The 21,090-nt window shown below is 43.5% G+C and overlaps 42 non-coding genes across 42 annotated transcripts; all 42 read left to right on the top strand.

Annotated features, from left to right (window-relative positions):
• Positions 1-347: 347 nt before the first annotated feature.
• On the top strand, positions 348-466 carry LOC137939869 (5S ribosomal RNA). Its single transcript, XR_011110173.1, has one exon. It is a non-coding gene; the product is annotated as a 5S ribosomal RNA (ribosomal RNA).
• A 380-nt stretch (positions 467-846) lies between these two features.
• Positions 847-965, top strand: LOC137939868 (5S ribosomal RNA). The gene has a single exon (XR_011110172.1). It is a non-coding gene; the product is annotated as a 5S ribosomal RNA (ribosomal RNA).
• Positions 966-1,345: 380 nt separating this feature from the next.
• On the top strand, positions 1,346-1,464 carry LOC137939867 (5S ribosomal RNA). The gene has a single exon (XR_011110171.1). It is a non-coding gene; the product is annotated as a 5S ribosomal RNA (ribosomal RNA).
• A 380-nt stretch (positions 1,465-1,844) lies between these two features.
• On the top strand, positions 1,845-1,963 carry LOC137939866 (5S ribosomal RNA). Its single transcript, XR_011110170.1, has one exon. It is a non-coding gene; the product is annotated as a 5S ribosomal RNA (ribosomal RNA).
• Positions 1,964-2,343: 380 nt separating this feature from the next.
• On the top strand, positions 2,344-2,462 carry LOC137939865 (5S ribosomal RNA). Its single transcript, XR_011110169.1, has one exon. It is a non-coding gene; the product is annotated as a 5S ribosomal RNA (ribosomal RNA).
• Positions 2,463-2,842: 380 nt separating this feature from the next.
• Positions 2,843-2,961, top strand: LOC137939864 (5S ribosomal RNA). Its single transcript, XR_011110168.1, has one exon. It is a non-coding gene; the product is annotated as a 5S ribosomal RNA (ribosomal RNA).
• Positions 2,962-3,341: 380 nt separating this feature from the next.
• LOC137939863 (5S ribosomal RNA) lies at positions 3,342-3,460 on the top strand. The gene has a single exon (XR_011110167.1). It is a non-coding gene; the product is annotated as a 5S ribosomal RNA (ribosomal RNA).
• A 380-nt stretch (positions 3,461-3,840) lies between these two features.
• Positions 3,841-3,959, top strand: LOC137939862 (5S ribosomal RNA). Its single transcript, XR_011110166.1, has one exon. It is a non-coding gene; the product is annotated as a 5S ribosomal RNA (ribosomal RNA).
• A 380-nt stretch (positions 3,960-4,339) lies between these two features.
• LOC137939861 (5S ribosomal RNA) lies at positions 4,340-4,458 on the top strand. Its single transcript, XR_011110165.1, has one exon. It is a non-coding gene; the product is annotated as a 5S ribosomal RNA (ribosomal RNA).
• A 380-nt stretch (positions 4,459-4,838) lies between these two features.
• On the top strand, positions 4,839-4,957 carry LOC137939859 (5S ribosomal RNA). The gene has a single exon (XR_011110163.1). It is a non-coding gene; the product is annotated as a 5S ribosomal RNA (ribosomal RNA).
• Positions 4,958-5,337: 380 nt separating this feature from the next.
• LOC137939858 (5S ribosomal RNA) lies at positions 5,338-5,456 on the top strand. Its single transcript, XR_011110162.1, has one exon. It is a non-coding gene; the product is annotated as a 5S ribosomal RNA (ribosomal RNA).
• Positions 5,457-5,836: 380 nt separating this feature from the next.
• LOC137939857 (5S ribosomal RNA) lies at positions 5,837-5,955 on the top strand. The gene has a single exon (XR_011110161.1). It is a non-coding gene; the product is annotated as a 5S ribosomal RNA (ribosomal RNA).
• A 380-nt stretch (positions 5,956-6,335) lies between these two features.
• Positions 6,336-6,454, top strand: LOC137939856 (5S ribosomal RNA). Its single transcript, XR_011110160.1, has one exon. It is a non-coding gene; the product is annotated as a 5S ribosomal RNA (ribosomal RNA).
• Positions 6,455-6,834: 380 nt separating this feature from the next.
• Positions 6,835-6,953, top strand: LOC137939855 (5S ribosomal RNA). The gene has a single exon (XR_011110159.1). It is a non-coding gene; the product is annotated as a 5S ribosomal RNA (ribosomal RNA).
• A 380-nt stretch (positions 6,954-7,333) lies between these two features.
• LOC137939853 (5S ribosomal RNA) lies at positions 7,334-7,452 on the top strand. Its single transcript, XR_011110158.1, has one exon. It is a non-coding gene; the product is annotated as a 5S ribosomal RNA (ribosomal RNA).
• Positions 7,453-7,832: 380 nt separating this feature from the next.
• On the top strand, positions 7,833-7,951 carry LOC137939852 (5S ribosomal RNA). Its single transcript, XR_011110157.1, has one exon. It is a non-coding gene; the product is annotated as a 5S ribosomal RNA (ribosomal RNA).
• Positions 7,952-8,331: 380 nt separating this feature from the next.
• On the top strand, positions 8,332-8,450 carry LOC137939851 (5S ribosomal RNA). The gene has a single exon (XR_011110156.1). It is a non-coding gene; the product is annotated as a 5S ribosomal RNA (ribosomal RNA).
• Positions 8,451-8,830: 380 nt separating this feature from the next.
• On the top strand, positions 8,831-8,949 carry LOC137939850 (5S ribosomal RNA). Its single transcript, XR_011110155.1, has one exon. It is a non-coding gene; the product is annotated as a 5S ribosomal RNA (ribosomal RNA).
• Positions 8,950-9,329: 380 nt separating this feature from the next.
• LOC137939849 (5S ribosomal RNA) lies at positions 9,330-9,448 on the top strand. The gene has a single exon (XR_011110154.1). It is a non-coding gene; the product is annotated as a 5S ribosomal RNA (ribosomal RNA).
• A 380-nt stretch (positions 9,449-9,828) lies between these two features.
• On the top strand, positions 9,829-9,947 carry LOC137939847 (5S ribosomal RNA). The gene has a single exon (XR_011110152.1). It is a non-coding gene; the product is annotated as a 5S ribosomal RNA (ribosomal RNA).
• Positions 9,948-10,327: 380 nt separating this feature from the next.
• On the top strand, positions 10,328-10,446 carry LOC137939957 (5S ribosomal RNA). Its single transcript, XR_011110258.1, has one exon. It is a non-coding gene; the product is annotated as a 5S ribosomal RNA (ribosomal RNA).
• A 380-nt stretch (positions 10,447-10,826) lies between these two features.
• On the top strand, positions 10,827-10,945 carry LOC137939846 (5S ribosomal RNA). The gene has a single exon (XR_011110151.1). It is a non-coding gene; the product is annotated as a 5S ribosomal RNA (ribosomal RNA).
• A 380-nt stretch (positions 10,946-11,325) lies between these two features.
• Positions 11,326-11,444, top strand: LOC137939845 (5S ribosomal RNA). Its single transcript, XR_011110150.1, has one exon. It is a non-coding gene; the product is annotated as a 5S ribosomal RNA (ribosomal RNA).
• A 380-nt stretch (positions 11,445-11,824) lies between these two features.
• Positions 11,825-11,943, top strand: LOC137939844 (5S ribosomal RNA). The gene has a single exon (XR_011110149.1). It is a non-coding gene; the product is annotated as a 5S ribosomal RNA (ribosomal RNA).
• Positions 11,944-12,323: 380 nt separating this feature from the next.
• On the top strand, positions 12,324-12,442 carry LOC137939956 (5S ribosomal RNA). Its single transcript, XR_011110257.1, has one exon. It is a non-coding gene; the product is annotated as a 5S ribosomal RNA (ribosomal RNA).
• A 380-nt stretch (positions 12,443-12,822) lies between these two features.
• Positions 12,823-12,941, top strand: LOC137939843 (5S ribosomal RNA). Its single transcript, XR_011110148.1, has one exon. It is a non-coding gene; the product is annotated as a 5S ribosomal RNA (ribosomal RNA).
• A 380-nt stretch (positions 12,942-13,321) lies between these two features.
• On the top strand, positions 13,322-13,440 carry LOC137939842 (5S ribosomal RNA). The gene has a single exon (XR_011110147.1). It is a non-coding gene; the product is annotated as a 5S ribosomal RNA (ribosomal RNA).
• Positions 13,441-13,820: 380 nt separating this feature from the next.
• Positions 13,821-13,939, top strand: LOC137939841 (5S ribosomal RNA). Its single transcript, XR_011110146.1, has one exon. It is a non-coding gene; the product is annotated as a 5S ribosomal RNA (ribosomal RNA).
• Positions 13,940-14,319: 380 nt separating this feature from the next.
• LOC137939840 (5S ribosomal RNA) lies at positions 14,320-14,438 on the top strand. The gene has a single exon (XR_011110145.1). It is a non-coding gene; the product is annotated as a 5S ribosomal RNA (ribosomal RNA).
• A 380-nt stretch (positions 14,439-14,818) lies between these two features.
• LOC137939839 (5S ribosomal RNA) lies at positions 14,819-14,937 on the top strand. The gene has a single exon (XR_011110144.1). It is a non-coding gene; the product is annotated as a 5S ribosomal RNA (ribosomal RNA).
• A 380-nt stretch (positions 14,938-15,317) lies between these two features.
• LOC137939837 (5S ribosomal RNA) lies at positions 15,318-15,436 on the top strand. The gene has a single exon (XR_011110143.1). It is a non-coding gene; the product is annotated as a 5S ribosomal RNA (ribosomal RNA).
• Positions 15,437-15,816: 380 nt separating this feature from the next.
• On the top strand, positions 15,817-15,935 carry LOC137939835 (5S ribosomal RNA). Its single transcript, XR_011110141.1, has one exon. It is a non-coding gene; the product is annotated as a 5S ribosomal RNA (ribosomal RNA).
• Positions 15,936-16,315: 380 nt separating this feature from the next.
• Positions 16,316-16,434, top strand: LOC137939834 (5S ribosomal RNA). Its single transcript, XR_011110140.1, has one exon. It is a non-coding gene; the product is annotated as a 5S ribosomal RNA (ribosomal RNA).
• Positions 16,435-16,814: 380 nt separating this feature from the next.
• LOC137939833 (5S ribosomal RNA) lies at positions 16,815-16,933 on the top strand. Its single transcript, XR_011110139.1, has one exon. It is a non-coding gene; the product is annotated as a 5S ribosomal RNA (ribosomal RNA).
• Positions 16,934-17,313: 380 nt separating this feature from the next.
• LOC137939832 (5S ribosomal RNA) lies at positions 17,314-17,432 on the top strand. Its single transcript, XR_011110138.1, has one exon. It is a non-coding gene; the product is annotated as a 5S ribosomal RNA (ribosomal RNA).
• A 380-nt stretch (positions 17,433-17,812) lies between these two features.
• On the top strand, positions 17,813-17,931 carry LOC137939831 (5S ribosomal RNA). The gene has a single exon (XR_011110137.1). It is a non-coding gene; the product is annotated as a 5S ribosomal RNA (ribosomal RNA).
• Positions 17,932-18,312: 381 nt separating this feature from the next.
• Positions 18,313-18,431, top strand: LOC137939995 (5S ribosomal RNA). Its single transcript, XR_011110295.1, has one exon. It is a non-coding gene; the product is annotated as a 5S ribosomal RNA (ribosomal RNA).
• Positions 18,432-18,811: 380 nt separating this feature from the next.
• Positions 18,812-18,930, top strand: LOC137939994 (5S ribosomal RNA). Its single transcript, XR_011110294.1, has one exon. It is a non-coding gene; the product is annotated as a 5S ribosomal RNA (ribosomal RNA).
• Positions 18,931-19,310: 380 nt separating this feature from the next.
• Positions 19,311-19,429, top strand: LOC137939993 (5S ribosomal RNA). The gene has a single exon (XR_011110293.1). It is a non-coding gene; the product is annotated as a 5S ribosomal RNA (ribosomal RNA).
• Positions 19,430-19,810: 381 nt separating this feature from the next.
• Positions 19,811-19,929, top strand: LOC137939992 (5S ribosomal RNA). The gene has a single exon (XR_011110292.1). It is a non-coding gene; the product is annotated as a 5S ribosomal RNA (ribosomal RNA).
• Positions 19,930-20,310: 381 nt separating this feature from the next.
• LOC137939991 (5S ribosomal RNA) lies at positions 20,311-20,429 on the top strand. The gene has a single exon (XR_011110291.1). It is a non-coding gene; the product is annotated as a 5S ribosomal RNA (ribosomal RNA).
• Positions 20,430-20,809: 380 nt separating this feature from the next.
• On the top strand, positions 20,810-20,928 carry LOC137939989 (5S ribosomal RNA). Its single transcript, XR_011110289.1, has one exon. It is a non-coding gene; the product is annotated as a 5S ribosomal RNA (ribosomal RNA).
• The last annotated feature ends 162 nt before the right edge of the window (positions 20,929-21,090 follow it).

Below are 21,090 nucleotides of genomic sequence, written 5' to 3'. Positions count from 1 at the left end.
CTGCTAATTTGCCCCTCACAAGGCCGCGGTTAGGGGCGGCGAAACACGTTTTTGCACATACAGTTTGTTTTATGTTTTTTAAGGGTTCGAATCGTTCGGGTAGAAGAGCAGGAGGAAAAAGGAAAAAAAAAAAAAGTATGATTTTGATTTGTTTAACCCGTCATGAATGCAGTTCGGTTCAGTTTTATTGTTTAATGGCGCTCATTGTCAAAATTTTTTATATATCTCGATTTTTGCGTGAGTTGGATTTTAATTTTCTATTTTATTTGATGTAGGAATGTGGAAAAGAACGTGGGGGAGAGTGAAGCCGGGGAAGGGATTGGTAGGATGGAGAGGGTAACAGAAACGGGTGCGATCATACCAGCACTAATGCACCGGATCCCATCAGAACTCCGAAGTTAAGCGCGCTTGGGCGAGAGTAGTACTAGGATGGGTGACCTCCTGGGAAGTCCTCGTGTTGCACCCCTTTTTTTTTTTTTGCCCTTCGTTCCTGTGCTGCCTGCTAATTTGCCCCTCACAAGGCCGCGGTTAGGGGCGGCGAAACACGTTTTTGCACATACAGTTTGTTTTATGTTTTTTAAGGGTTCGAATCGTTCGGGTAGAAGAGCAGGAGGAAAAAGGAAAAAAAAAAAAAGTATGATTTTGATTTGTTTAACCCGTCATGAATGCAGTTCGGTTCAGTTTTATTGTTTAATGGCGCTCATTGTCAAAATTTTTTATATATCTCGATTTTTGCGTGAGTTGGATTTTAATTTTCTATTTTATTTGATGTAGGAATGTGGAAAAGAACGTGGGGGAGAGTGAAGCCGGGGAAGGGATTGGTAGGATGGAGAGGGTAACAGAAACGGGTGCGATCATACCAGCACTAATGCACCGGATCCCATCAGAACTCCGAAGTTAAGCGCGCTTGGGCGAGAGTAGTACTAGGATGGGTGACCTCCTGGGAAGTCCTCGTGTTGCACCCCTTTTTTTTTTTTTGCCCTTCGTTCCTGTGCTGCCTGCTAATTTGCCCCTCACAAGGCCGCGGTTAGGGGCGGCGAAACACGTTTTTGCACATACAGTTTGTTTTATGTTTTTTAAGGGTTCGAATCGTTCGGGTAGAAGAGCAGGAGGAAAAAGGAAAAAAAAAAAAAGTATGATTTTGATTTGTTTAACCCGTCATGAATGCAGTTCGGTTCAGTTTTATTGTTTAATGGCGCTCATTGTCAAAATTTTTTATATATCTCGATTTTTGCGTGAGTTGGATTTTAATTTTCTATTTTATTTGATGTAGGAATGTGGAAAAGAACGTGGGGGAGAGTGAAGCCGGGGAAGGGATTGGTAGGATGGAGAGGGTAACAGAAACGGGTGCGATCATACCAGCACTAATGCACCGGATCCCATCAGAACTCCGAAGTTAAGCGCGCTTGGGCGAGAGTAGTACTAGGATGGGTGACCTCCTGGGAAGTCCTCGTGTTGCACCCCTTTTTTTTTTTTTGCCCTTCGTTCCTGTGCTGCCTGCTAATTTGCCCCTCACAAGGCCGCGGTTAGGGGCGGCGAAACACGTTTTTGCACATACAGTTTGTTTTATGTTTTTTAAGGGTTCGAATCGTTCGGGTAGAAGAGCAGGAGGAAAAAGGAAAAAAAAAAAAAGTATGATTTTGATTTGTTTAACCCGTCATGAATGCAGTTCGGTTCAGTTTTATTGTTTAATGGCGCTCATTGTCAAAATTTTTTATATATCTCGATTTTTGCGTGAGTTGGATTTTAATTTTCTATTTTATTTGATGTAGGAATGTGGAAAAGAACGTGGGGGAGAGTGAAGCCGGGGAAGGGATTGGTAGGATGGAGAGGGTAACAGAAACGGGTGCGATCATACCAGCACTAATGCACCGGATCCCATCAGAACTCCGAAGTTAAGCGCGCTTGGGCGAGAGTAGTACTAGGATGGGTGACCTCCTGGGAAGTCCTCGTGTTGCACCCCTTTTTTTTTTTTTGCCCTTCGTTCCTGTGCTGCCTGCTAATTTGCCCCTCACAAGGCCGCGGTTAGGGGCGGCGAAACACGTTTTTGCACATACAGTTTGTTTTATGTTTTTTAAGGGTTCGAATCGTTCGGGTAGAAGAGCAGGAGGAAAAAGGAAAAAAAAAAAAAGTATGATTTTGATTTGTTTAACCCGTCATGAATGCAGTTCGGTTCAGTTTTATTGTTTAATGGCGCTCATTGTCAAAATTTTTTATATATCTCGATTTTTGCGTGAGTTGGATTTTAATTTTCTATTTTATTTGATGTAGGAATGTGGAAAAGAACGTGGGGGAGAGTGAAGCCGGGGAAGGGATTGGTAGGATGGAGAGGGTAACAGAAACGGGTGCGATCATACCAGCACTAATGCACCGGATCCCATCAGAACTCCGAAGTTAAGCGCGCTTGGGCGAGAGTAGTACTAGGATGGGTGACCTCCTGGGAAGTCCTCGTGTTGCACCCCTTTTTTTTTTTTTGCCCTTTGTTCCTGTGCTGCCTGCTAATTTGCCCCTCACAAGGCCGCGGTTAGGGGCGGCGAAACACGTTTTTGCACATACAGTTTGTTTTATGTTTTTTAAGGGTTCGAATCGTTCGGGTAGAAGAGCAGGAGGAAAAAGGAAAAAAAAAAAAAGTATGATTTTGATTTGTTTAACCCGTCATGAATGCAGTTCGGTTCAGTTTTATTGTTTAATGGCGCTCATTGTCAAAATTTTTTATATATCTCGATTTTTGCGTGAGTTGGATTTTAATTTTCTATTTTATTTGATGTAGGAATGTGGAAAAGAACGTGGGGGAGAGTGAAGCCGGGGAAGGGATTGGTAGGATGGAGAGGGTAACAGAAACGGGTGCGATCATACCAGCACTAATGCACCGGATCCCATCAGAACTCCGAAGTTAAGCGCGCTTGGGCGAGAGTAGTACTAGGATGGGTGACCTCCTGGGAAGTCCTCGTGTTGCACCCCTTTTTTTTTTTTTGCCCTTTGTTCCTGTGCTGCCTGCTAATTTGCCCCTCACAAGGCCGCGGTTAGGGGCGGCGAAACACGTTTTTGCACATACAGTTTGTTTTATGTTTTTTAAGGGTTCGAATCGTTCGGGTAGAAGAGCAGGAGGAAAAAGGAAAAAAAAAAAAAGTATGATTTTGATTTGTTTAACCCGTCATGAATGCAGTTCGGTTCAGTTTTATTGTTTAATGGCGCTCATTGTCAAAATTTTTTATATATCTCGATTTTTGCGTGAGTTGGATTTTAATTTTCTATTTTATTTGATGTAGGAATGTGGAAAAGAACGTGGGGGAGAGTGAAGCCGGGGAAGGGATTGGTAGGATGGAGAGGGTAACAGAAACGGGTGCGATCATACCAGCACTAATGCACCGGATCCCATCAGAACTCCGAAGTTAAGCGCGCTTGGGCGAGAGTAGTACTAGGATGGGTGACCTCCTGGGAAGTCCTCGTGTTGCACCCCTTTTTTTTTTTTTGCCCTTTGTTCCTGTGCTGCCTGCTAATTTGCCCCTCACAAGGCCGCGGTTAGGGGCGGCGAAACACGTTTTTGCACATACAGTTTGTTTTATGTTTTTTAAGGGTTCGAATCGTTCGGGTAGAAGAGCAGGAGGAAAAAGGAAAAAAAAAAAAAGTATGATTTTGATTTGTTTAACCCGTCATGAATGCAGTTCGGTTCAGTTTTATTGTTTAATGGCGCTCATTGTCAAAATTTTTTATATATCTCGATTTTTGCGTGAGTTGGATTTTAATTTTCTATTTTATTTGATGTAGGAATGTGGAAAAGAACGTGGGGGAGAGTGAAGCCGGGGAAGGGATTGGTAGGATGGAGAGGGTAACAGAAACGGGTGCGATCATACCAGCACTAATGCACCGGATCCCATCAGAACTCCGAAGTTAAGCGCGCTTGGGCGAGAGTAGTACTAGGATGGGTGACCTCCTGGGAAGTCCTCGTGTTGCACCCCTTTTTTTTTTTTTGCCCTTCGTTCCTGTGCTGCCTGCTAATTTGCCCCTCACAAGGCCGCGGTTAGGGGCGGCGAAACACGTTTTTGCACATACAGTTTGTTTTATGTTTTTTAAGGGTTCGAATCGTTCGGGTAGAAGAGCAGGAGGAAAAAGGAAAAAAAAAAAAAGTATGATTTTGATTTGTTTAACCCGTCATGAATGCAGTTCGGTTCAGTTTTATTGTTTAATGGCGCTCATTGTCAAAATTTTTTATATATCTCGATTTTTGCGTGAGTTGGATTTTAATTTTCTATTTTATTTGATGTAGGAATGTGGAAAAGAACGTGGGGGAGAGTGAAGCCGGGGAAGGGATTGGTAGGATGGAGAGGGTAACAGAAACGGGTGCGATCATACCAGCACTAATGCACCGGATCCCATCAGAACTCCGAAGTTAAGCGCGCTTGGGCGAGAGTAGTACTAGGATGGGTGACCTCCTGGGAAGTCCTCGTGTTGCACCCCTTTTTTTTTTTTTGCCCTTTGTTCCTGTGCTGCCTGCTAATTTGCCCCTCACAAGGCCGCGGTTAGGGGCGGCGAAACACGTTTTTGCACATACAGTTTGTTTTATGTTTTTTAAGGGTTCGAATCGTTCGGGTAGAAGAGCAGGAGGAAAAAGGAAAAAAAAAAAAAGTATGATTTTGATTTGTTTAACCCGTCATGAATGCAGTTCGGTTCAGTTTTATTGTTTAATGGCGCTCATTGTCAAAATTTTTTATATATCTCGATTTTTGCGTGAGTTGGATTTTAATTTTCTATTTTATTTGATGTAGGAATGTGGAAAAGAACGTGGGGGAGAGTGAAGCCGGGGAAGGGATTGGTAGGATGGAGAGGGTAACAGAAACGGGTGCGATCATACCAGCACTAATGCACCGGATCCCATCAGAACTCCGAAGTTAAGCGCGCTTGGGCGAGAGTAGTACTAGGATGGGTGACCTCCTGGGAAGTCCTCGTGTTGCACCCCTTTTTTTTTTTTTGCCCTTTGTTCCTGTGCTGCCTGCTAATTTGCCCCTCACAAGGCCGCGGTTAGGGGCGGCGAAACACGTTTTTGCACATACAGTTTGTTTTATGTTTTTTAAGGGTTCGAATCGTTCGGGTAGAAGAGCAGGAGGAAAAAGGAAAAAAAAAAAAAGTATGATTTTGATTTGTTTAACCCGTCATGAATGCAGTTCGGTTCAGTTTTATTGTTTAATGGCGCTCATTGTCAAAATTTTTTATATATCTCGATTTTTGCGTGAGTTGGATTTTAATTTTCTATTTTATTTGATGTAGGAATGTGGAAAAGAACGTGGGGGAGAGTGAAGCCGGGGAAGGGATTGGTAGGATGGAGAGGGTAACAGAAACGGGTGCGATCATACCAGCACTAATGCACCGGATCCCATCAGAACTCCGAAGTTAAGCGCGCTTGGGCGAGAGTAGTACTAGGATGGGTGACCTCCTGGGAAGTCCTCGTGTTGCACCCCTTTTTTTTTTTTTGCCCTTTGTTCCTGTGCTGCCTGCTAATTTGCCCCTCACAAGGCCGCGGTTAGGGGCGGCGAAACACGTTTTTGCACATACAGTTTGTTTTATGTTTTTTAAGGGTTCGAATCGTTCGGGTAGAAGAGCAGGAGGAAAAAGGAAAAAAAAAAAAAGTATGATTTTGATTTGTTTAACCCGTCATGAATGCAGTTCGGTTCAGTTTTATTGTTTAATGGCGCTCATTGTCAAAATTTTTTATATATCTCGATTTTTGCGTGAGTTGGATTTTAATTTTCTATTTTATTTGATGTAGGAATGTGGAAAAGAACGTGGGGGAGAGTGAAGCCGGGGAAGGGATTGGTAGGATGGAGAGGGTAACAGAAACGGGTGCGATCATACCAGCACTAATGCACCGGATCCCATCAGAACTCCGAAGTTAAGCGCGCTTGGGCGAGAGTAGTACTAGGATGGGTGACCTCCTGGGAAGTCCTCGTGTTGCACCCCTTTTTTTTTTTTTGCCCTTTGTTCCTGTGCTGCCTGCTAATTTGCCCCTCACAAGGCCGCGGTTAGGGGCGGCGAAACACGTTTTTGCACATACAGTTTGTTTTATGTTTTTTAAGGGTTCGAATCGTTCGGGTAGAAGAGCAGGAGGAAAAAGGAAAAAAAAAAAAAGTATGATTTTGATTTGTTTAACCCGTCATGAATGCAGTTCGGTTCAGTTTTATTGTTTAATGGCGCTCATTGTCAAAATTTTTTATATATCTCGATTTTTGCGTGAGTTGGATTTTAATTTTCTATTTTATTTGATGTAGGAATGTGGAAAAGAACGTGGGGGAGAGTGAAGCCGGGGAAGGGATTGGTAGGATGGAGAGGGTAACAGAAACGGGTGCGATCATACCAGCACTAATGCACCGGATCCCATCAGAACTCCGAAGTTAAGCGCGCTTGGGCGAGAGTAGTACTAGGATGGGTGACCTCCTGGGAAGTCCTCGTGTTGCACCCCTTTTTTTTTTTTTGCCCTTTGTTCCTGTGCTGCCTGCTAATTTGCCCCTCACAAGGCCGCGGTTAGGGGCGGCGAAACACGTTTTTGCACATACAGTTTGTTTTATGTTTTTTAAGGGTTCGAATCGTTCGGGTAGAAGAGCAGGAGGAAAAAGGAAAAAAAAAAAAAGTATGATTTTGATTTGTTTAACCCGTCATGAATGCAGTTCGGTTCAGTTTTATTGTTTAATGGCGCTCATTGTCAAAATTTTTTATATATCTCGATTTTTGCGTGAGTTGGATTTTAATTTTCTATTTTATTTGATGTAGGAATGTGGAAAAGAACGTGGGGGAGAGTGAAGCCGGGGAAGGGATTGGTAGGATGGAGAGGGTAACAGAAACGGGTGCGATCATACCAGCACTAATGCACCGGATCCCATCAGAACTCCGAAGTTAAGCGCGCTTGGGCGAGAGTAGTACTAGGATGGGTGACCTCCTGGGAAGTCCTCGTGTTGCACCCCTTTTTTTTTTTTTGCCCTTTGTTCCTGTGCTGCCTGCTAATTTGCCCCTCACAAGGCCGCGGTTAGGGGCGGCGAAACACGTTTTTGCACATACAGTTTGTTTTATGTTTTTTAAGGGTTCGAATCGTTCGGGTAGAAGAGCAGGAGGAAAAAGGAAAAAAAAAAAAAGTATGATTTTGATTTGTTTAACCCGTCATGAATGCAGTTCGGTTCAGTTTTATTGTTTAATGGCGCTCATTGTCAAAATTTTTTATATATCTCGATTTTTGCGTGAGTTGGATTTTAATTTTCTATTTTATTTGATGTAGGAATGTGGAAAAGAACGTGGGGGAGAGTGAAGCCGGGGAAGGGATTGGTAGGATGGAGAGGGTAACAGAAACGGGTGCGATCATACCAGCACTAATGCACCGGATCCCATCAGAACTCCGAAGTTAAGCGCGCTTGGGCGAGAGTAGTACTAGGATGGGTGACCTCCTGGGAAGTCCTCGTGTTGCACCCCTTTTTTTTTTTTTGCCCTTTGTTCCTGTGCTGCCTGCTAATTTGCCCCTCACAAGGCCGCGGTTAGGGGCGGCGAAACACGTTTTTGCACATACAGTTTGTTTTATGTTTTTTAAGGGTTCGAATCGTTCGGGTAGAAGAGCAGGAGGAAAAAGGAAAAAAAAAAAAAGTATGATTTTGATTTGTTTAACCCGTCATGAATGCAGTTCGGTTCAGTTTTATTGTTTAATGGCGCTCATTGTCAAAATTTTTTATATATCTCGATTTTTGCGTGAGTTGGATTTTAATTTTCTATTTTATTTGATGTAGGAATGTGGAAAAGAACGTGGGGGAGAGTGAAGCCGGGGAAGGGATTGGTAGGATGGAGAGGGTAACAGAAACGGGTGCGATCATACCAGCACTAATGCACCGGATCCCATCAGAACTCCGAAGTTAAGCGCGCTTGGGCGAGAGTAGTACTAGGATGGGTGACCTCCTGGGAAGTCCTCGTGTTGCACCCCTTTTTTTTTTTTTGCCCTTTGTTCCTGTGCTGCCTGCTAATTTGCCCCTCACAAGGCCGCGGTTAGGGGCGGCGAAACACGTTTTTGCACATACAGTTTGTTTTATGTTTTTTAAGGGTTCGAATCGTTCGGGTAGAAGAGCAGGAGGAAAAAGGAAAAAAAAAAAAAGTATGATTTTGATTTGTTTAACCCGTCATGAATGCAGTTCGGTTCAGTTTTATTGTTTAATGGCGCTCATTGTCAAAATTTTTTATATATCTCGATTTTTGCGTGAGTTGGATTTTAATTTTCTATTTTATTTGATGTAGGAATGTGGAAAAGAACGTGGGGGAGAGTGAAGCCGGGGAAGGGATTGGTAGGATGGAGAGGGTAACAGAAACGGGTGCGATCATACCAGCACTAATGCACCGGATCCCATCAGAACTCCGAAGTTAAGCGCGCTTGGGCGAGAGTAGTACTAGGATGGGTGACCTCCTGGGAAGTCCTCGTGTTGCACCCCTTTTTTTTTTTTTGCCCTTTGTTCCTGTGCTGCCTGCTAATTTGCCCCTCACAAGGCCGCGGTTAGGGGCGGCGAAACACGTTTTTGCACATACAGTTTGTTTTATGTTTTTTAAGGGTTCGAATCGTTCGGGTAGAAGAGCAGGAGGAAAAAGGAAAAAAAAAAAAAGTATGATTTTGATTTGTTTAACCCGTCATGAATGCAGTTCGGTTCAGTTTTATTGTTTAATGGCGCTCATTGTCAAAATTTTTTATATATCTCGATTTTTGCGTGAGTTGGATTTTAATTTTCTATTTTATTTGATGTAGGAATGTGGAAAAGAACGTGGGGGAGAGTGAAGCCGGGGAAGGGATTGGTAGGATGGAGAGGGTAACAGAAACGGGTGCGATCATACCAGCACTAATGCACCGGATCCCATCAGAACTCCGAAGTTAAGCGCGCTTGGGCGAGAGTAGTACTAGGATGGGTGACCTCCTGGGAAGTCCTCGTGTTGCACCCCTTTTTTTTTTTTTGCCCTTTGTTCCTGTGCTGCCTGCTAATTTGCCCCTCACAAGGCCGCGGTTAGGGGCGGCGAAACACGTTTTTGCACATACAGTTTGTTTTATGTTTTTTAAGGGTTCGAATCGTTCGGGTAGAAGAGCAGGAGGAAAAAGGAAAAAAAAAAAAAGTATGATTTTGATTTGTTTAACCCGTCATGAATGCAGTTCGGTTCAGTTTTATTGTTTAATGGCGCTCATTGTCAAAATTTTTTATATATCTCGATTTTTGCGTGAGTTGGATTTTAATTTTCTATTTTATTTGATGTAGGAATGTGGAAAAGAACGTGGGGGAGAGTGAAGCCGGGGAAGGGATTGGTAGGATGGAGAGGGTAACAGAAACGGGTGCGATCATACCAGCACTAATGCACCGGATCCCATCAGAACTCCGAAGTTAAGCGCGCTTGGGCGAGAGTAGTACTAGGATGGGTGACCTCCTGGGAAGTCCTCGTGTTGCACCCCTTTTTTTTTTTTTGCCCTTTGTTCCTGTGCTGCCTGCTAATTTGCCCCTCACAAGGCCGCGGTTAGGGGCGGCGAAACACGTTTTTGCACATACAGTTTGTTTTATGTTTTTTAAGGGTTCGAATCGTTCGGGTAGAAGAGCAGGAGGAAAAAGGAAAAAAAAAAAAAGTATGATTTTGATTTGTTTAACCCGTCATGAATGCAGTTCGGTTCAGTTTTATTGTTTAATGGCGCTCATTGTCAAAATTTTTTATATATCTCGATTTTTGCGTGAGTTGGATTTTAATTTTCTATTTTATTTGATGTAGGAATGTGGAAAAGAACGTGGGGGAGAGTGAAGCCGGGGAAGGGATTGGTAGGATGGAGAGGGTAACAGAAACGGGTGCGATCATACCAGCACTAATGCACCGGATCCCATCAGAACTCCGAAGTTAAGCGCGCTTGGGCGAGAGTAGTACTAGGATGGGTGACCTCCTGGGAAGTCCTCGTGTTGCACCCCTTTTTTTTTTTTTGCCCTTTGTTCCTGTGCTGCCTGCTAATTTGCCCCTCACAAGGCCGCGGTTAGGGGCGGCGAAACACGTTTTTGCACATACAGTTTGTTTTATGTTTTTTAAGGGTTCGAATCGTTCGGGTAGAAGAGCAGGAGGAAAAAGGAAAAAAAAAAAAAGTATGATTTTGATTTGTTTAACCCGTCATGAATGCAGTTCGGTTCAGTTTTATTGTTTAATGGCGCTCATTGTCAAAATTTTTTATATATCTCGATTTTTGCGTGAGTTGGATTTTAATTTTCTATTTTATTTGATGTAGGAATGTGGAAAAGAACGTGGGGGAGAGTGAAGCCGGGGAAGGGATTGGTAGGATGGAGAGGGTAACAGAAACGGGTGCGATCATACCAGCACTAATGCACCGGATCCCATCAAAACTCCGAAGTTAAGCGCGCTTGGGCGAGAGTAGTACTAGGATGGGTGACCTCCTGGGAAGTCCTCGTGTTGCACCCCTTTTTTTTTTTTTGCCCTTTGTTCCTGTGCTGCCTGCTAATTTGCCCCTCACAAGGCCGCGGTTAGGGGCGGCGAAACACGTTTTTGCACATACAGTTTGTTTTATGTTTTTTAAGGGTTCGAATCGTTCGGGTAGAAGAGCAGGAGGAAAAAGGAAAAAAAAAAAAAGTATGATTTTGATTTGTTTAACCCGTCATGAATGCAGTTCGGTTCAGTTTTATTGTTTAATGGCGCTCATTGTCAAAATTTTTTATATATCTCGATTTTTGCGTGAGTTGGATTTTAATTTTCTATTTTATTTGATGTAGGAATGTGGAAAAGAACGTGGGGGAGAGTGAAGCCGGGGAAGGGATTGGTAGGATGGAGAGGGTAACAGAAACGGGTGCGATCATACCAGCACTAATGCACCGGATCCCATCAGAACTCCGAAGTTAAGCGCGCTTGGGCGAGAGTAGTACTAGGATGGGTGACCTCCTGGGAAGTCCTCGTGTTGCACCCCTTTTTTTTTTTTTGCCCTTTGTTCCTGTGCTGCCTGCTAATTTGCCCCTCACAAGGCCGCGGTTAGGGGCGGCGAAACACGTTTTTGCACATACAGTTTGTTTTATGTTTTTTAAGGGTTCGAATCGTTCGGGTAGAAGAGCAGGAGGAAAAAGGAAAAAAAAAAAAAGTATGATTTTGATTTGTTTAACCCGTCATGAATGCAGTTCGGTTCAGTTTTATTGTTTAATGGCGCTCATTGTCAAAATTTTTTATATATCTCGATTTTTGCGTGAGTTGGATTTTAATTTTCTATTTTATTTGATGTAGGAATGTGGAAAAGAACGTGGGGGAGAGTGAAGCCGGGGAAGGGATTGGTAGGATGGAGAGGGTAACAGAAACGGGTGCGATCATACCAGCACTAATGCACCGGATCCCATCAGAACTCCGAAGTTAAGCGCGCTTGGGCGAGAGTAGTACTAGGATGGGTGACCTCCTGGGAAGTCCTCGTGTTGCACCCCTTTTTTTTTTTTTGCCCTTTGTTCCTGTGCTGCCTGCTAATTTGCCCCTCACAAGGCCGCGGTTAGGGGCGGCGAAACACGTTTTTGCACATACAGTTTGTTTTATGTTTTTTAAGGGTTCGAATCGTTCGGGTAGAAGAGCAGGAGGAAAAAGGAAAAAAAAAAAAAGTATGATTTTGATTTGTTTAACCCGTCATGAATGCAGTTCGGTTCAGTTTTATTGTTTAATGGCGCTCATTGTCAAAATTTTTTATATATCTCGATTTTTGCGTGAGTTGGATTTTAATTTTCTATTTTATTTGATGTAGGAATGTGGAAAAGAACGTGGGGGAGAGTGAAGCCGGGGAAGGGATTGGTAGGATGGAGAGGGTAACAGAAACGGGTGCGATCATACCAGCACTAATGCACCGGATCCCATCAGAACTCCGAAGTTAAGCGCGCTTGGGCGAGAGTAGTACTAGGATGGGTGACCTCCTGGGAAGTCCTCGTGTTGCACCCCTTTTTTTTTTTTTGCCCTTTGTTCCTGTGCTGCCTGCTAATTTGCCCCTCACAAGGCCGCGGTTAGGGGCGGCGAAACACGTTTTTGCACATACAGTTTGTTTTATGTTTTTTAAGGGTTCGAATCGTTCGGGTAGAAGAGCAGGAGGAAAAAGGAAAAAAAAAAAAAGTATGATTTTGATTTGTTTAACCCGTCATGAATGCAGTTCGGTTCAGTTTTATTGTTTAATGGCGCTCATTGTCAAAATTTTTTATATATCTCGATTTTTGCGTGAGTTGGATTTTAATTTTCTATTTTATTTGATGTAGGAATGTGGAAAAGAACGTGGGGGAGAGTGAAGCCGGGGAAGGGATTGGTAGGATGGAGAGGGTAACAGAAACGGGTGCGATCATACCAGCACTAATGCACCGGATCCCATCAAAACTCCGAAGTTAAGCGCGCTTGGGCGAGAGTAGTACTAGGATGGGTGACCTCCTGGGAAGTCCTCGTGTTGCACCCCTTTTTTTTTTTTTGCCCTTTGTTCCTGTGCTGCCTGCTAATTTGCCCCTCACAAGGCCGCGGTTAGGGGCGGCGAAACACGTTTTTGCACATACAGTTTGTTTTATGTTTTTTAAGGGTTCGAATCGTTCGGGTAGAAGAGCAGGAGGAAAAAGGAAAAAAAAAAAAAGTATGATTTTGATTTGTTTAACCCGTCATGAATGCAGTTCGGTTCAGTTTTATTGTTTAATGGCGCTCATTGTCAAAATTTTTTATATATCTCGATTTTTGCGTGAGTTGGATTTTAATTTTCTATTTTATTTGATGTAGGAATGTGGAAAAGAACGTGGGGGAGAGTGAAGCCGGGGAAGGGATTGGTAGGATGGAGAGGGTAACAGAAACGGGTGCGATCATACCAGCACTAATGCACCGGATCCCATCAGAACTCCGAAGTTAAGCGCGCTTGGGCGAGAGTAGTACTAGGATGGGTGACCTCCTGGGAAGTCCTCGTGTTGCACCCCTTTTTTTTTTTTTGCCCTTTGTTCCTGTGCTGCCTGCTAATTTGCCCCTCACAAGGCCGCGGTTAGGGGCGGCGAAACACGTTTTTGCACATACAGTTTGTTTTATGTTTTTTAAGGGTTCGAATCGTTCGGGTAGAAGAGCAGGAGGAAAAAGGAAAAAAAAAAAAAGTATGATTTTGATTTGTTTAACCCGTCATGAATGCAGTTCGGTTCAGTTTTATTGTTTAATGGCGCTCATTGTCAAAATTTTTTATATATCTCGATTTTTGCGTGAGTTGGATTTTAATTTTCTATTTTATTTGATGTAGGAATGTGGAAAAGAACGTGGGGGAGAGTGAAGCCGGGGAAGGGATTGGTAGGATGGAGAGGGTAACAGAAACGGGTGCGATCATACCAGCACTAATGCACCGGATCCCATCAGAACTCCGAAGTTAAGCGCGCTTGGGCGAGAGTAGTACTAGGATGGGTGACCTCCTGGGAAGTCCTCGTGTTGCACCCCTTTTTTTTTTTTTGCCCTTTGTTCCTGTGCTGCCTGCTAATTTGCCCCTCACAAGGCCGCGGTTAGGGGCGGCGAAACACGTTTTTGCACATACAGTTTGTTTTATGTTTTTTAAGGGTTCGAATCGTTCGGGTAGAAGAGCAGGAGGAAAAAGGAAAAAAAAAAAAAGTATGATTTTGATTTGTTTAACCCGTCATGAATGCAGTTCGGTTCAGTTTTATTGTTTAATGGCGCTCATTGTCAAAATTTTTTATATATCTCGATTTTTGCGTGAGTTGGATTTTAATTTTCTATTTTATTTGATGTAGGAATGTGGAAAAGAACGTGGGGGAGAGTGAAGCCGGGGAAGGGATTGGTAGGATGGAGAGGGTAACAGAAACGGGTGCGATCATACCAGCACTAATGCACCGGATCCCATCAGAACTCCGAAGTTAAGCGCGCTTGGGCGAGAGTAGTACTAGGATGGGTGACCTCCTGGGAAGTCCTCGTGTTGCACCCCTTTTTTTTTTTTTGCCCTTTGTTCCTGTGCTGCCTGCTAATTTGCCCCTCACAAGGCCGCGGTTAGGGGCGGCGAAACACGTTTTTGCACATACAGTTTGTTTTATGTTTTTTAAGGGTTCGAATCGTTCGGGTAGAAGAGCAGGAGGAAAAAGGAAAAAAAAAAAAAGTATGATTTTGATTTGTTTAACCCGTCATGAATGCAGTTCGGTTCAGTTTTATTGTTTAATGGCGCTCATTGTCAAAATTTTTTATATATCTCGATTTTTGCGTGAGTTGGATTTTAATTTTCTATTTTATTTGATGTAGGAATGTGGAAAAGAACGTGGGGGAGAGTGAAGCCGGGGAAGGGATTGGTAGGATGGAGAGGGTAACAGAAACGGGTGCGATCATACCAGCACTAATGCACCGGATCCCATCAGAACTCCGAAGTTAAGCGCGCTTGGGCGAGAGTAGTACTAGGATGGGTGACCTCCTGGGAAGTCCTCGTGTTGCACCCCTTTTTTTTTTTTTGCCCTTTGTTCCTGTGCTGCCTGCTAATTTGCCCCTCACAAGGCCGCGGTTAGGGGCGGCGAAACACGTTTTTGCACATACAGTTTGTTTTATGTTTTTTAAGGGTTCGAATCGTTCGGGTAGAAGAGCAGGAGGAAAAAGGAAAAAAAAAAAAAGTATGATTTTGATTTGTTTAACCCGTCATGAATGCAGTTCGGTTCAGTTTTATTGTTTAATGGCGCTCATTGTCAAAATTTTTTATATATCTCGATTTTTGCGTGAGTTGGATTTTAATTTTCTATTTTATTTGATGTAGGAATGTGGAAAAGAACGTGGGGGAGAGTGAAGCCGGGGAAGGGATTGGTAGGATGGAGAGGGTAACAGAAACGGGTGCGATCATACCAGCACTAATGCACCGGATCCCATCAGAACTCCGAAGTTAAGCGCGCTTGGGCGAGAGTAGTACTAGGATGGGTGACCTCCTGGGAAGTCCTCGTGTTGCACCCCTTTTTTTTTTTTTGCCCTTTGTTCCTGTGCTGCCTGCTAATTTGCCCCTCACAAGGCCGCGGTTAGGGGCGGCGAAACACGTTTTTGCACATACAGTTTGTTTTATGTTTTTTAAGGGTTCGAATCGTTCGGGTAGAAGAGCAGGAGGAAAAAGGAAAAAAAAAAAAAGTATGATTTTGATTTGTTTAACCCGTCATGAATGCAGTTCGGTTCAGTTTTATTGTTTAATGGCGCTCATTGTCAAAATTTTTTATATATCTCGATTTTTGCGTGAGTTGGATTTTAATTTTCTATTTTATTTGATGTAGGAATGTGGAAAAGAACGTGGGGGAGAGTGAAGCCGGGGAAGGGATTGGTAGGATGGAGAGGGTAACAGAAACGGGTGCGATCATACCAGCACTAATGCACCGGATCCCATCAGAACTCCGAAGTTAAGCGCGCTTGGGCGAGAGTAGTACTAGGATGGGTGACCTCCTGGGAAGTCCTCGTGTTGCACCCCTTTTTTTTTTTTTGCCCTTTGTTCCTGTGCTGCCTGCTAATTTGCCCCTCACAAGGCCGCGGTTAGGGGCGGCGAAACACGTTTTTGCACATACAGTTTGTTTTATGTTTTTTAAGGGTTCGAATCGTTCGGGTAGAAGAGCAGGAGGAAAAAGGAAAAAAAAAAAAAGTATGATTTTGATTTGTTTAACCCGTCATGAATGCAGTTCGGTTCAGTTTTATTGTTTAATGGCGCTCATTGTCAAAATTTTTTATATATCTCGATTTTTGCGTGAGTTGGATTTTAATTTTCTATTTTATTTGATGTAGGAATGTGGAAAAGAACGTGGGGGAGAGTGAAGCCGGGGAAGGGATTGGTAGGATGGAGAGGGTAACAGAAACGGGTGCGATCATACCAGCACTAATGCACCGGATCCCATCAGAACTCCGAAGTTAAGCGCGCTTGGGCGAGAGTAGTACTAGGATGGGTGACCTCCTGGGAAGTCCTCGTGTTGCACCCCTTTTTTTTTTTTTGCCCTTTGTTCCTGTGCTGCCTGCTAATTTGCCCCTCACAAGGCCGCGGTTAGGGGCGGCGAAACACGTTTTTGCACATACAGTTTGTTTTATGTTTTTTAAGGGTTCGAATCGTTCGGGTAGAAGAGCAGGAGGAAAAAGGAAAAAAAAAAAAAGTATGATTTTGATTTGTTTAACCCGTCATGAATGCAGTTCGGTTCAGTTTTATTGTTTAATGGCGCTCATTGTCAAAATTTTTTATATATCTCGATTTTTGCGTGAGTTGGATTTTAATTTTCTATTTTATTTGATGTAGGAATGTGGAAAAGAACGTGGGGGAGAGTGAAGCCGGGGAAGGGATTGGTAGGATGGAGAGGGTAACAGAAACGGGTGCGATCATACCAGCACTAATGCACCGGATCCCATCAGAACTCCGAAGTTAAGCGCGCTTGGGCGAGAGTAGTACTAGGATGGGTGACCTCCTGGGAAGTCCTCGTGTTGCACCCCTTTTTTTTTTTTTGCCCTTTGTTCCTGTGCTGCCTGCTAATTTGCCCCTCACAAGGCCGCGGTTAGGGGCGGCGAAACACGTTTTTGCACATACAGTTTGTTTTATGTTTTTTAAGGGTTCGAATCGTTCGGGTAGAAGAGCAGGAGGAAAAAGGAAAAAAAAAAAAAGTATGATTTTGATTTGTTTAACCCGTCATGAATGCAGTTCGGTTCAGTTTTATTGTTTAATGGCGCTCATTGTCAAAATTTTTTATATATCTCGATTTTTGCGTGAGTTGGATTTTAATTTTCTATTTTATTTGATGTAGGAATGTGGAAAAGAACGTGGGGGAGAGTGAAGCCGGGGAAGGGATTGGTAGGATGGAGAGGGTAACAGAAACGGGTGCGATCATACCAGCACTAATGCACCGGATCCCATCAGAACTCCGAAGTTAAGCGCGCTTGGGCGAGAGTAGTACTAGGATGGGTGACCTCCTGGGAAGTCCTCGTGTTGCACCCCTTTTTTTTTTTTTGCCCTTTGTTCCTGTGCTGCCTGCTAATTTGCCCCTCACAAGGCCGCGGTTAGGGGCGGCGAAACACGTTTTTGCACATACAGTTTGTTTTATGTTTTTTAAGGGTTCGAATCGTTCGGGTAGAAGAGCAGGAGGAAAAAGGAAAAAAAAAAAAAGTATGATTTTGATTTGTTTAACCCGTCATGAATGCAGTTCGGTTCAGTTTTATTGTTTAATGGCGCTCATTGTCAAAATTTTTTATATATCTCGATTTTTGCGTGAGTTGGATTTTAATTTTCTATTTTATTTGATGTAGGAATGTGGAAAAGAACGTGGGGGAGAGTGAAGCCGGGGAAGGGATTGGTAGGATGGAGAGGGTAACAGAAACGGGTGCGATCATACCAGCACTAATGCACCGGATCCCATCAGAACTCCGAAGTTAAGCGCGCTTGGGCGAGAGTAGTACTAGGATGGGTGACCTCCTGGGAAGTCCTCGTGTTGCACCCCTTTTTTTTTTTTTGCCCTTTGTTCCTGTGCTGCCTGCTAATTTGCCCCTCACAAGGCCGCGGTTAGGGGCGGCGAAACACGTTTTTGCACATACAGTTTGTTTTATGTTTTTTAAGGGTTCGAATCGTTCGGGTAGAAGAGCAGGAGGAAAAAGGAAAAAAAAAAAAAGTATGATTTTGATTTGTTTAACCCGTCATGAATGCAGTTCGGTTCAGTTTTATTGTTTAATGGCGCTCATTGTCAAAATTTTTTATATATCTCGATTTTTGCGTGAGTTGGATTTTAATTTTCTATTTTATTTGATGTAGGAATGTGGAAAAGAACGTGGGGGAGAGTGAAGCCGGGGAAGGGATTGGTAGGATGGAGAGGGTAACAGAAACGGGTGCGATCATACCAGCACTAATGCACCGGATCCCATCAGAACTCCGAAGTTAAGCGCGCTTGGGCGAGAGTAGTACTAGGATGGGTGACCTCCTGGGAAGTCCTCGTGTTGCACCCCTTTTTTTTTTTTTGCCCTTTGTTCCTGTGCTGCCTGCTAATTTGCCCCTCACAAGGCCGCGGTTAGGGGCGGCGAAACACGTTTTTGCACATACAGTTTGTTTTATGTTTTTTAAGGGTTCGAATCGTTCGGGTAGAAGAGCAGGAGGAAAAAGGAAAAAAAAAAAAAAGTATGATTTTGATTTGTTTAACCCGTCATGAATGCAGTTCGGTTCAGTTTTATTGTTTAATGGCGCTCATTGTCAAAATTTTTTATATATCTCGATTTTTGCGTGAGTTGGATTTTAATTTTCTATTTTATTTGATGTAGGAATGTGGAAAAGAACGTGGGGGAGAGTGAAGCCGGGGAAGGGATTGGTAGGATGGAGAGGGTAACAGAAACGGGTGCGATCATACCAGCACTAATGCACCGGATCCCATCAGAACTCCGAAGTTAAGCGCGCTTGGGCGAGAGTAGTACTAGGATGGGTGACCTCCTGGGAAGTCCTCGTGTTGCACCCCTTTTTTTTTTTTTGCCCTTTGTTCCTGTGCTGCCTGCTAATTTGCCCCTCACAAGGCCGCGGTTAGGGGCGGCGAAACACGTTTTTGCACATACAGTTTGTTTTATGTTTTTTAAGGGTTCGAATCGTTCGGGTAGAAGAGCAGGAGGAAAAAGGAAAAAAAAAAAAAGTATGATTTTGATTTGTTTAACCCGTCATGAATGCAGTTCGGTTCAGTTTTATTGTTTAATGGCGCTCATTGTCAAAATTTTTTATATATCTCGATTTTTGCGTGAGTTGGATTTTAATTTTCTATTTTATTTGATGTAGGAATGTGGAAAAGAACGTGGGGGAGAGTGAAGCCGGGGAAGGGATTGGTAGGATGGAGAGGGTAACAGAAACGGGTGCGATCATACCAGCACTAATGCACCGGATCCCATCAGAACTCCGAAGTTAAGCGCGCTTGGGCGAGAGTAGTACTAGGATGGGTGACCTCCTGGGAAGTCCTCGTGTTGCACCCCTTTTTTTTTTTTTGCCCTTTGTTCCTGTGCTGCCTGCTAATTTGCCCCTCACAAGGCCGCGGTTAGGGGCGGCGAAACACGTTTTTGCACATACAGTTTGTTTTATGTTTTTTAAGGGTTCGAATCGTTCGGGTAGAAGAGCAGGAGGAAAAAGGAAAAAAAAAAAAAGTATGATTTTGATTTGTTTAACCCGTCATGAATGCAGTTCGGTTCAGTTTTATTGTTTAATGGCGCTCATTGTCAAAATTTTTTATATATCTCGATTTTTGCGTGAGTTGGATTTTAATTTTCTATTTTATTTGATGTAGGAATGTGGAAAAGAACGTGGGGGAGAGTGAAGCCGGGGAAGGGATTGGTAGGATGGAGAGGGTAACAGAAACGGGTGCGATCATACCAGCACTAATGCACCGGATCCCATCAGAACTCCGAAGTTAAGCGCGCTTGGGCGAGAGTAGTACTAGGATGGGTGACCTCCTGGGAAGTCCTCGTGTTGCACCCCTTTTTTTTTTTTTGCCCTTTGTTCCTGTGCTGCCTGCTAATTTGCCCCTCACAAGGCCGCGGTTAGGGGCGGCGAAACACGTTTTTGCACATACAGTTTGTTTTATGTTTTTTAAGGGTTCGAATCGTTCGGGTAGAAGAGCAGGAGGAAAAAGGAAAAAAAAAAAAAAGTATGATTTTGATTTGTTTAACCCGTCATGAATGCAGTTCGGTTCAGTTTTATTGTTTAATGGCGCTCATTGTCAAAATTTTTTATATATCTCGATTTTTGCGTGAGTTGGATTTTAATTTTCTATTTTATTTGATGTAGGAATGTGGAAAAGAACGTGGGGGAGAGTGAAGCCGGGGAAGGGATTGGTAGGATGGAGAGGGTAACAGAAACGGGTGCGATCATACCAGCACTAATGCACCGGATCCCATCAGAACTCCGAAGTTAAGCGCGCTTGGGCGAGAGTAGTACTAGGATGGGTGACCTCCTGGGAAGTCCTCGTGTTGCACCCCTTTTTTTTTTTTTGCCCTTTGTTCCTGTGCTGCCTGCTAATTTGCCCCTCACAAGGCCGCGGTTAGGGGCGGCGAAACACGTTTTTGCACATACAGTTTGTTTTATGTTTTTTAAGGGTTCGAATCGTTCGGGTAGAAGAGCAGGAGGAAAAAGGAAAAAAAAAAAAAAGTATGATTTTGATTTGTTTAACCCGTCATGAATGCAGTTCGGTTCAGTTTTATTGTTTAATGGCGCTCATTGTCAAAATTTTTTATATATCTCGATTTTTGCGTGAGTTGGATTTTAATTTTCTATTTTATTTGATGTAGGAATGTGGAAAAGAACGTGGGGGAGAGTGAAGCCGGGGAAGGGATTGGTAGGATGGAGAGGGTAACAGAAACGGGTGCGATCATACCAGCACTAATGCACCGGATCCCATCAGAACTCCGAAGTTAAGCGCGCTTGGGCGAGAGTAGTACTAGGATGGGTGACCTCCTGGGAAGTCCTCGTGTTGCACCCCTTTTTTTTTTTTTGCCCTTTGTTCCTGTGCTGCCTGCTAATTTGCCCCTCACAAGGCCGCGGTTAGGGGCGGCGAAACACGTTTTTGCACATACAGTTTGTTTTATGTTTTTTAAGGGTTCGAATCGTTCGGGTAGAAGAGCAGGAGGAAAAAGGAAAAAAAAAAAAAGTATGATTTTGATTTGTTTAACCCGTCATGAATGCAGTTCGGTTCAGTTTTATTGTTTAATGGCGCTCATTGTCAAAATTTTTTATATATCTCGATTTTTGCGTGAGTTGGATTTTAATTTTCTATTTTATTTGATGTAGGAATGTGGAAAAGAACGTGGGGGAGAGTGAAGCCGGGGAAGGGATTGGTAGGATGGAGAGGGTAACAGAAACGGGTGCGATCATACCAGCACTAATGCACCGGATCCCATCAGAACTCCGAAGTTAAGCGCGCTTGGGCGAGAGTAGTACTAGGATGGGTGACCTCCTGGGAAGTCCTCGTGTTGCACCCCTTTTTTTTTTTTTGCCCTTTGTTCCTGTGCTGCCTGCTAATTTGCCCCTCACAAGGCCGCGGTTAGGGGCGGCGAAACACGTTTTTGCACATACAGTTTGTTTTATGTTTTTTAAGGGTTCGAATCGTTCGGGTAGAAGAGCAGGAGGAAAAAGGAAAAAAA

Source organism: Aristolochia californica, unplaced genomic scaffold, assembly GCF_029961685.1.
Source record: "Aristolochia californica isolate CCGP_79_NKW_82.1479 unplaced genomic scaffold, dmAriCali1.0.hap1 SCAF_89, whole genome shotgun sequence".
NCBI classification, from domain to species: domain Eukaryota; kingdom Viridiplantae; phylum Streptophyta; class Magnoliopsida; order Piperales; family Aristolochiaceae; genus Aristolochia; species Aristolochia californica.
The sequence above is the reverse complement of the archived record's forward strand: the minus strand, read 5'-3'. Positions and strand labels throughout refer to the sequence as shown.